The sequence below is a fragment of the Mya arenaria genome, chromosome 12 (assembly GCF_026914265.1).
Source record: "Mya arenaria isolate MELC-2E11 chromosome 12, ASM2691426v1".
NCBI lineage: Eukaryota > Metazoa > Mollusca > Bivalvia > Myida > Myidae > Mya > Mya arenaria.
Window position 1 is genome coordinate 752,381 of NC_069133.1, and position 10,463 is coordinate 762,843.

Consider the following 10,463-nt stretch of genomic DNA (forward strand, 5'->3'; position numbering starts at 1 on the left):
TCAAAAAAAGGCATGCCATAAGTCCATTTGATTGTTTCTAAACAAGGCTGACAAAGGTATCAGTCACAGTTTAAACAATTGCAAGTTGTATGCAAACGGACATATCACTTAAGCATCATTTAAAACAGCTTTTGCGCAGAAAAGAAAATATTCACAATAACATGAATATACATAAAAGACAGGATTTCTGGCATACAAATCGAAATAAGGATGATCAGTTAATGACATTTTAGCAATCAAGGACAGTTCAAATTTGTATTTGGAAAACAAGTCATATACAATAATATACATAAACATGACATGGTCATTATGTTTTAATATCATTTTACTTTAACATTTTAAAAATGATTAGAGATCCTTGATAGTTTATGCAGTAGTTGTGTTCATCGACTGAACCCGACCTGGCACAAAGCCTGTGCTTTGTCCATTTGGATCAGGGAAATTTTCCCGGATTCTCCATACACCACATGAGGGAATTCTCTCTTGTCACCAGCCCCAAAATAACCATGCGTCAACAATATAAATTATCTGTGAGCCTGATGGTGGTTGGATCATCGCAGGTCCTCCCCTTCAGTGAACATGAGGATATCTCGCCTCATCAAACGGGTTAGGGCTAGAACCCCCTTGTTCAAAACAAGGAGGTCAAAGTCCTTTAAGAGGAAAGGTATATCATAAGCCACTGGCATTAATCGAAGATACTTAGGCTAAGATTTTAAATAAGAAATATTCAGGGATGAGCTAATTAACATCATTCTTACTTCAGTACAAATTTTCAAGCAAGTACTCAGCAATACTCAGTACTCACCTTAACAATAGTATCGGTATTTTTAATTACTTGGTATAGAGACAAACTGTGCCAGCATTTAAAATATCTTACAACTGTTTAATACAAGAAAACTGCCCATATTTCATATCGTCCAATTCAATTTGTTCTATCTGTGTGTGACTACATGCATGTTAAGATATTTAAAGCCCTATGATGATACTCAGAATGCTGTTCTTTGAAACTTCACAAGACTACGTTAGCAGTAATCAGTAGAAAATGAGTTATAAGGTATCCATTTCTCAGTAAATATCTCAAGAACTGACCAGCAGTATTAAATAATGTACAATTATTTTCTAATGACACATGACATTTAATAAAATTGTTTATCTATAACTACTTTACTTAACGTTTAGTTACACTAGTGTCTTAGATACATGTTGAATTTTAGTTTCGATAAGATTTTAAAAGCAGTATAAGAAAGACGAACTTCCCAAAAACTCTTTCTCTTTGTGTTGGCATGTCCCGGCAGTTGCCGCACACATACCAGCGTGGAGTTTAATCCTTTTCTCGGTCTCGTGGGCACCATCTCCAGGTTGATTGCCCGGGGCTGCTAAAACAAGCAGCACACGCACTGGCTTTGTCACACTCTCTGGCACACTAATTGCTGCCTGAAGTTGCGGCTTTGTCAGTTTGCTCACTTGTTTCTAAAGATAATTTAACAATATAACACGTACAAAATTGCAAATAAAATAGGCGACTGACTGACTTGCATTATTGCTCAGCTTATAAACAATTATTTCAAAATAATGCTACCATGGTCATATTTCGATCGCAAATTCGGACTCTATTTGACCTATATTGTAAAGAACCCTAAACACAAAACAAAGTCGTTTTTGTTAAAAGAAGCAAAAAGATTTTGAATTATAACTATTCAAGTACAAATAGCATACTGTCACCCATTCTTTCTGTTTCGCTAGAACTTTTCAGCTGTCCTCTCCGATCGCTGGTTTTTTTGGACCGGCGAGTACCAGTTGCTGGGTTTCTTTCTTTTGTAGGCAGCTCTTCCGGAACTTCTCTCTTTGTAACGCCTAGCAACAGTACCTGATTATATCCATGAATATTAAATACTTACTTTTGATATAATAATGGATAAATAATAAAGGGGACCATAATGAGTAAAAGTATGAAAAATCTGATCTTGTTTCACCAGTTTGATTTCACATCATGTATAGTGACATTGAAGAGGCAAAATCAAAATTGTGTCATCTTTACATCAGATTTAATTCATCAAAAACACTATTGATAACAATAAATTAATTATGTTTCACCACAAACCATTCTGTTATATATGGCGCATATTCATCACCAAAAGAGGTATTCCTAAGTATTATTGTTAACGATCATTTATTACGATGCATAGGTGACGGAAGCTATGTGGCATAAATTCAATATCAAAGAAAGAGCTTGAATTACGTGCAATTTGATACTTTAAGCAAATATTAGTACAATATGATATTTTTTGTTTCTCTTACTATGTTCCTAATAGTAAAAATGCTTTTGGAACATGTACATGGCGATTAAAGCATACATTGCATATTTCAGAGGCTGTTTAGGTTCTCATTATTCATTTTTGTTGTAAAATGACGTGTCGGTATTAACTTTGAATAACACTGATACGAACACATCAAACAATTGCAGTACTTGACCAGATGGAAAGTAATAAATTACTACAAATACATTTACAAAAGGCAAGGATTTATTTTAAATAAATGTCATTATTTAAATTGAATATACTTCGATACTATGGAAAAGAAAGTAGAGATGGAGGGACAACTAATAGTTCTCGAGAGATAAAATAAACGATGGTTGTAGTCGTATGGGCAGGTACTGATAAGTGAGATTATAAATAAGTATAGTGGTTATGTGTAATTTATTAGTGCAATATAGTTTACTTAATAAGTAGCAATAACTGCATGACCTTGTATTTTACGCTTTCATACTGCACAATGTTAATACGATCCCTCACTCCAATGGATATAACTCCCGCAAACATTTATACTAACTGCTGAAAACGGTACCAAAATAATAATTTCATTCTGCGAGTCAATATAAAATGGGTCTAAGTTTTACAAGCATTTTTATTTTAATTTGCCGTTTCCTGACGGTCTTGGGACATTTTGACTGATATTTTATACTTCCGTTTTCGGCTATTTTAAGAACCGTTTTGATCGTCAATGACTTAACAAGCATACATTGACGTCTCCTGCATCGGTGGGTATAACTTTTATGAACTATTATGTAGTGTTTCGGTTTTTATTTTTTCTAAACTAAATCTCGGGATCAAACATGCTGATTTACATGTCCAAATCGAAAGAGAACACCAATGCATCATCGAAATTCTGAAAATTCAATCATTTTATCTACAAAGTGAAAGCATCCAATTGATTCAGTAATCTATCGCATTCTCCCGCAACGGTTATTTATAAACTCATCGTTTCTGAGAGTGGCCAAAAGTAAGAACAATTTTATGACTCATAAGGCATGCAAACTTACAAGCCGAGAGCATCCGAATTAAACCAAGGAAGTAATTCTTGTTTACTTAAAATGCCAACCTCTGTAAATAGTAAATCATTTTGAGTAAAGATTGGGGTAGGTTTATGCATATCATGCTTTTTCTTTCGTGTTGTCAATTCTTGTGCATGCAATTTGGTCTAATTTTTTATAACTCAGGTACATTAGTCAATTGCAATTGTTTATATTTTCAAATTGGATATTGTGATCGGTTTTAAAGAAATCAACAGACTGGGTTCTTTATCTATCTGGTCACTTTCAGTTTTAAAAAAAGTTTCTGCTTCAATTTCAAAAAATGATCAGGCATATTATGATGAAAAGTGAACAATTTTATCATATTACAATTTTAAAACAACAATCAGGTGACTGTGCAAATGTTTTTAATGATAGACAGGATGTGTGCTTGAATGCTTAAATACTAATTAATGACTAAATGGAAATTTGACAGTTATTTTTATGTGTTCCATTCTAAAACATAGATAAACATCTTTTAAGTTATAGTTAATTTGTTCAGCTCCATGCCTCCTCCAATGATCCCAATGCCAGGACTTGTGCTTGAACTGCTCAAAAATAAACTAATGACTTTATGAAGATTTATTCATTTTTATTTTTTATTAAAGCCATTCCAAATAACTAATTAAAAATATGTCAAGCTGAAGTTCTTCTGTGTTTATGCGCATGTTTCTGTCAATGGTATTGCCCGACAAATCCATTTTTATTAATTTAAAAGAGCTCGACAACCAAAACTCTATTCAACAAATTACAACGCCAAGTTTCCATTAAGTGTTTTATTGGTTATATCAATTAAGTGGGTTAATAAAATAATTCAGGCTGCCTTACATATAGGCATTTCACATTTAAAATTAAGAAAGTAAGCATTTTTTTAATCTTCGAAACAGTTAATTGGATGCCTTCCCATTGTAATTGGATATAATTCAAAATTGATCATTAAGTAACTTATACTTTGATAATGATGGGACAAATTCAAATCTCAACACATCAATGATTTAACATATTACTTTCAGGAAACATTTTTATGTTCATTATACTTTCATTCTACAATCACTCTCTGTAAATATTATTCAACTTTTCAAACATCATTACTCTTTTCAAATTGATTGGAATTCCTGTTATGATATCAGTTCAATTGCTGTCATTTCTTTTCAACTCTGCTGTCATTTTTTTTCCAACTCAATGTTGTGTTTGAAATGATTTGAAACTTCATATTTAATTGGCTGTTGTAACTTTTTCAACAAAATCTTGTGAGTATATATTTTAACAATTTATTAAGTCTGTAAATTCATGCATGGTGAGTTTTGTTATTTATCGGTATTTTTCCCTTCTTTTTATTTGATCTTTTCTTCCTTTCAGTGAGATATAAAGCCATATCATACATTCATTTCATTCAAATTCAGCCACTCAGAGAGATGGAAAGGATTGCAAAGCTGAGTTTTACTTTCAGTTTTACTCTCACCTGACTGATGCAGATACAGTAACCTACTTGCATGTTCAAATTGTATATTTTTTGTCCTATCAAAAATATAATATGGTCCTTTATGAGGAATTAGTTGGAAAGAACAGATAAATTATAAATATCATAAAAGTAATTTGCTATACAAAAAGTGGACAAAAATGTTGAACAGAATGAAGTTTTGAATTAGAAAATCCCTACTTATCTCTGTATGTATGTCAACTGTATTATGATCATATGTGATAACATGATGTATTCCCTTAATTAATTGTGTTAAAACCTTTTTACACTGTATGTTTACATTTTTATATGTATGTTGCCATATACACTGAATTCATGTAGTTCCTTTTGTATACATGTGTATTGAAATCAAAACATTCCTTTGTTATATCTTTAGGTTCATGAAAAAAGGCCAAAAAAAATCCAACATGGAGCCTTACTAAATCAACTTGGTGTAATTTGACAATTAAAATTCTTCAGAATTCGACGGTGGTTGTACCATGCAGCACTCAAGTGTATAAAATTTGGTTTGAAACAGAAATGTCGTCCTGTAGTTTGTTTCTAAACAATTAGTAGTATGTATTCGTGTTGATAGTTACCATGTCAATTCAGAAAATGAGTCAATTTTTAAACAGTTACCATGGTAGCCAGAGTCTAGTGTTCTAGGGAAACTGTCAATGTTGTCTTAAATTTATTTACTTTTAAAATTTGCTGATAATGTCATTCTTATATTTAATTGTTAAGAATTGCTTAGTGGTGATAAGTTCACGTTTTTAACAATTGTCAGGAAAATCAATACAAGATATACTTACAGAATTTTCCTGTTTAACATAAAATGATGTTTCTTAGCATTTTTTTATTTTTATTGAATGGTTACCATAGCAACTATTTTTTTGTTTGCCTTAAACCTTCCTATTTATAATACTATTCATTGTGAAAATGCAAATGTTCATCAGTGAATGTAAGAAAATAAATGTTCTGTAACTTTTACTTTATTGTTAGCTCATGCTTCAAAATATGCGGCATTTTTAAAATTTCCTAAAAATAACAAAAATAATTATCGTGAAATGTTCTGCTTAAAACATTATTTTAACTCTGTTTTTAGAAATTTGTATTAAATTTAAAGAAAATAAAGAAAATATTTTGTTTACATTTCTTATTTCATTTAAATTCAGAGGTTGTGAATTTGACCTATTTGGCAGAAAAAAAATATAAAAATGTAAAATTAAAAGAGCCATAATTCTGTCAAACTCTGATGGATTTTTAAAAGATATGCATATTTGAGTTTGTAATGACCAAACCTTTAAAATGGTATATCACTTGACTATACCACATGAAATTATTTATTTACGTTGTTATTGCTATCAATAGTTTATATAGTGAATAACATTTGATATTGTTTTCCTGTACGTTGAATTAACGATGAATAATGTATTTAATGCAACAACCAGGTTACTTATCGCAATGAGTTATTTGTGACTGTCTATATGTGCATTAATATAACCATTTTTAAGAATCTATTACATCAATTACATAATGGTTGAACTTTCGGACAGCCTTAAAACAAATGCCTATTTGTAACAATAATACTTTAATAAAGTCCTATAGACTTTCGAACGTCAGATTATATACATATTTTCTTTTCCATATCATTTGATTTACATGGGTTTGTAGTCACTGTAAGGGTTTTCAGAGAAACTTGCAACAAATTGCGCTTCAACCAAAACAAAATGATGAAAATAATAACTAAATTGCAAAGCGGAAAACGTGAAAGAAAAACACACAAATATATAATAAAGTCAGAAAAAATCTATGTCCTTTAATTTATCGTATTTGGTCAGTACACAAATTGAACATACTTGTAGTTAGTTATTTGAGAAGACAGAGAGCAAAACCACACAGTTTGATAAAACCTAACACATTTCTGGGTTTCAGAGCGAAACAGTTTGTAAATAGTCCCAACAATTGCACAGTAATGATAGAACATTTCGTGTCTTGGTCAAAAATAAAAAATAGCATGTGCTTGATCAGATAACTAGCATACATAGTATGTAACAACTTAAGATTCAATTATAGATATCTTTATCGAAACGTCGTAAATGTGAATACATATCACAAAACAAAAGACTATTAGTAAATAGGGGTATAGTAAGTTCTATGTGACAGACATAGTTTGTAACATCAAATCATTCGATGACAAATGGACAATGTCGTTTTGTTTTCGCAATGCTTGTGGCTAAGGCAAGACCTTTAGTTGACTCGTGTGTAATGAATTAATTTATCGTTAACAAAACAAACTCATATAATGGAAGAACGAAGGTTTTAATTGTAGCTCGAACATTGTGAAACACAACCACAAACTAATCGAGTTAAGATGATAAGTCGTATATAATATGCAAAAGAAAGCCTTATATCAGAACCTAAACATTTGCGAAAGGTTTCAACAAAAAAAGGAAATATCAACACATAATTCGAGGAAAAAAAGCTATTTTTAAACATAAAAAGCATATCAAAATCTGTTACTTACACCTTTTTCGTATTTATTTCAAAACCAAAAGTCATCATGTTTAAATATTTATAATATCAGTGAAAAAAACAATAGTTTTATTGCAGCAATTAACAACACAATAACAAACAGAATAGAAGTGACAAAATAATCGAATATAGGACTTTATACTAGTATAAAGAGCAACGCCTTAATCACGATAAATAAGTATTCAATGACCAGTTACATTAATCTTCTGTAAATTTATGAATTGAGCCTGGACTCATTTAAAGCACGCTTGTTAACAACGACGAACTGTATATGCTAAAATGAACAGCAAGTTTTCTGATCTGTTCTGCTGTGCTCTTTTCTGATAAAGATATTTTAAATACAATACATACGCAGAAATTGCATGTAATAAAATACGTTTAAGCAAAACTCTCTAGTACAGTCTTTTTTTCTTACCTTTTCGAAGTATATTAATGCTTCTTTAATTAATTTATTTTTGGTTTAAGCATTGCTTTTTGTTTGTCTTGTCATTTTACATCTTATTTTATCTGTTTCTCTATCAATATAAAACTCTCTCATTTTTATGTACTCCCACTTCTTAAATAGGATTACATGATAACACCATATTTTTACATTTAGTGTGTATATGATTTACTGTGTTGTGTAATGCGGAATATTTAATAATAGTAAAAAAAGTATATAAAATAGTTTTCATCGTTGACCCTTCTGTTACCTTCAACTATATGGCATTCATTTAATATCAATGGAAGAGCTTAAACACATGAAATTTTACAAGGTAGGCAAATGTTTGTAAACTATGATGTTTGTTTTTTAATAATATAGGTTTTATTTGCATTTTAGCATAACATTTTGTAAAGATTTCAAGAGTGTAGGTTCGTACTTATTAGGCCCATACTATTTAAGAATGGTGATTTAATTCAGAGTCGAAAGCTGTGTTTTCTCTTTCTAAAATATTAGCTTTTGTATTTGTAACAATTGAAACTCCATTACTGTGTGTAGTATTTCCACTGAAAAAAAAACAGGTTATAATAGGTAGGTTTGAATGATGTATTTCTTATAACAATATGATATCATACTTATTACTAAAAGTCCATTTGAGTATTTGATTTGTTTCTGTTTGTCTATGTTACCTTAACCTGGAACATAACTGATACATGTATTTGTGTTTCCATTTTACAAACTTATAAAGATATCTGAATCCTACGACAGTTTCTAGTCATAACAGAAAAGGGTAAACATGTATGAAACAAAAGCGAATGACATTTGCAAAAATGTGTGTAGTGGCAAAGAAATTAGATCGATAGTTGTGTTCATTTTTTAAATTGTGCTATACATATATGATGTTTTTGGAAGTATGATGTATGTGTAATAACATTCATTAATGAACATAGTATTTTTGTCATAATTTTGACAATGGTAATAAAATACAAGCTTACACACATTTATATTTTGTCCGTAACAATGCAATAGGGAATTAGTAATATTTATATTCAACAAAACGAAAATTGTTGTTAACTATTGGGGAAAAAACATTTTCACTTTTCAATTAACTATCAAATTGTTTAAATTGTTTACATTCATATACAAATTCATAGGCTAATGTTTATAACATCTGATTTATATTTCTCTCTTTTTGATAACAAATTAAAAGCTCCTGCAATTTATTACGAATAACGCATATACATCACAAGTAACGGACATTCTTTGATTAATTTAATAAATTGAATATTGTGTGTTTTTACAGATATTGATAAGGCAAGTTGACATACCATGGTCAAACTGAAAAACCATCATCAAAATTAATGAATAAACAACATAAGAAAATGGTATAGTTAGAAATGCGTTTCATCTATTTAAATGAAACATGATTAGGATATGTGACTAGGTCTAGGTAAAGTCCGGTCGTGAATAATTATTGATTTAATTTATTCGGAAAAACTCTAACAAATACATAGTTAAAAGCTATGAAGTCTCAATTATTACAATAATTGAAGATACATGACTGTAAAATCGCTGAAAACAGAACTTGTATTGAAAATGTTGATCAATTTGTAAGGTAAAAAATAATTAGTGGACAAATAATCTAATTCGTTTTTAAAATATTACACATAAAATAATGTCACAAAATTGCATATTGATCGAATTTTAACTTTGGATAAACCGTTTGATTTTGCAGGTTTGAAAATTGAAAATCCAGAACAATCGGTTACAAAATAAAAAGGTGATATGATTGCAGCAATGTAAAAATGAAAGCAATCCAAAACTGTATAATGTTTTCGCGAAAATATTTTTGAAGACTTTGAAGTGTTCAAGATTGTACAATATTTAAAAATATAATCAATTTAAGTACTCACTCATCAGTCGCAGACATTTTATGCAAATGAATGAAGTTAGCCCGAGCAACCGATGTTATTCATCCAAAACATCCGTGATAACGATAAAGTAAGCATTTTTCAACGACAACTTTTCTTTAACTTGAAACTATATGGCGTTCAGTCAGTATCAAAGAAAGGGCTTGAATAACGTGAAATTTGATACCTTTAGCAAATGTTTACACAATTTAACTTTGCTCCTGTCATCATGTTTGTATGAATCAAAATACCTTTGGAACATGTATATGACGATTAAAGCATAAAATTCATACGTAGGGGGCTTTTTATGTGCTAATTTTTTAAATGTTTGTAAATTAATGAATTGGTATAAGTACAGCAGATTTGATAGTAAATCTGACACCATATCGGTATGTATCTATTAACACAGACTTCTATATATCAAAAGAAAGGCTTAGTCTGTAGTTTATAAAGATGCATGTTGTAGTTTGTGAATACCGTGGTACAACATTGCTTTCCAAGATGATGTCTAACACGGCCGCTAAAACTTATGCGAAGCTTTAATTATTGCCTACATATTCATAATGACTATAAAATGCAATTAATACAGTCAGAACAACATAATAAGATGCATTTATGCATACAATTACGCTAATTGCATGAGTGCTCAAGTTCTGAATATGACCAGACTATCAAGGGAGGTGGACTATATACAGGGCTTATTTACAACAAAATTTTCGAGTGGCAAATTTAACGATATCAGGCTGGACTACACTCTGGAAGCTACAGAAAATAGTTTAAAGGACACAG

General features: G+C 30.4%; 1 long non-coding RNA gene across 1 annotated transcript; it reads right to left on the reverse strand.

Annotated features, from left to right (window-relative positions):
* Positions 1-241: 241 nt before the first annotated feature.
* Positions 242-9,811, reverse strand: LOC128211983 (uncharacterized). Its single transcript, XR_008257360.1, has 3 exons — positions 9,678-9,811; positions 1,717-1,867; positions 242-1,470 (listed from the first exon to the last, which is right to left on the reverse strand). It is a non-coding gene; the product is annotated as an uncharacterized LOC128211983 (long non-coding RNA).
* Between the last annotated feature and the right edge of the window lie 652 nt (positions 9,812-10,463).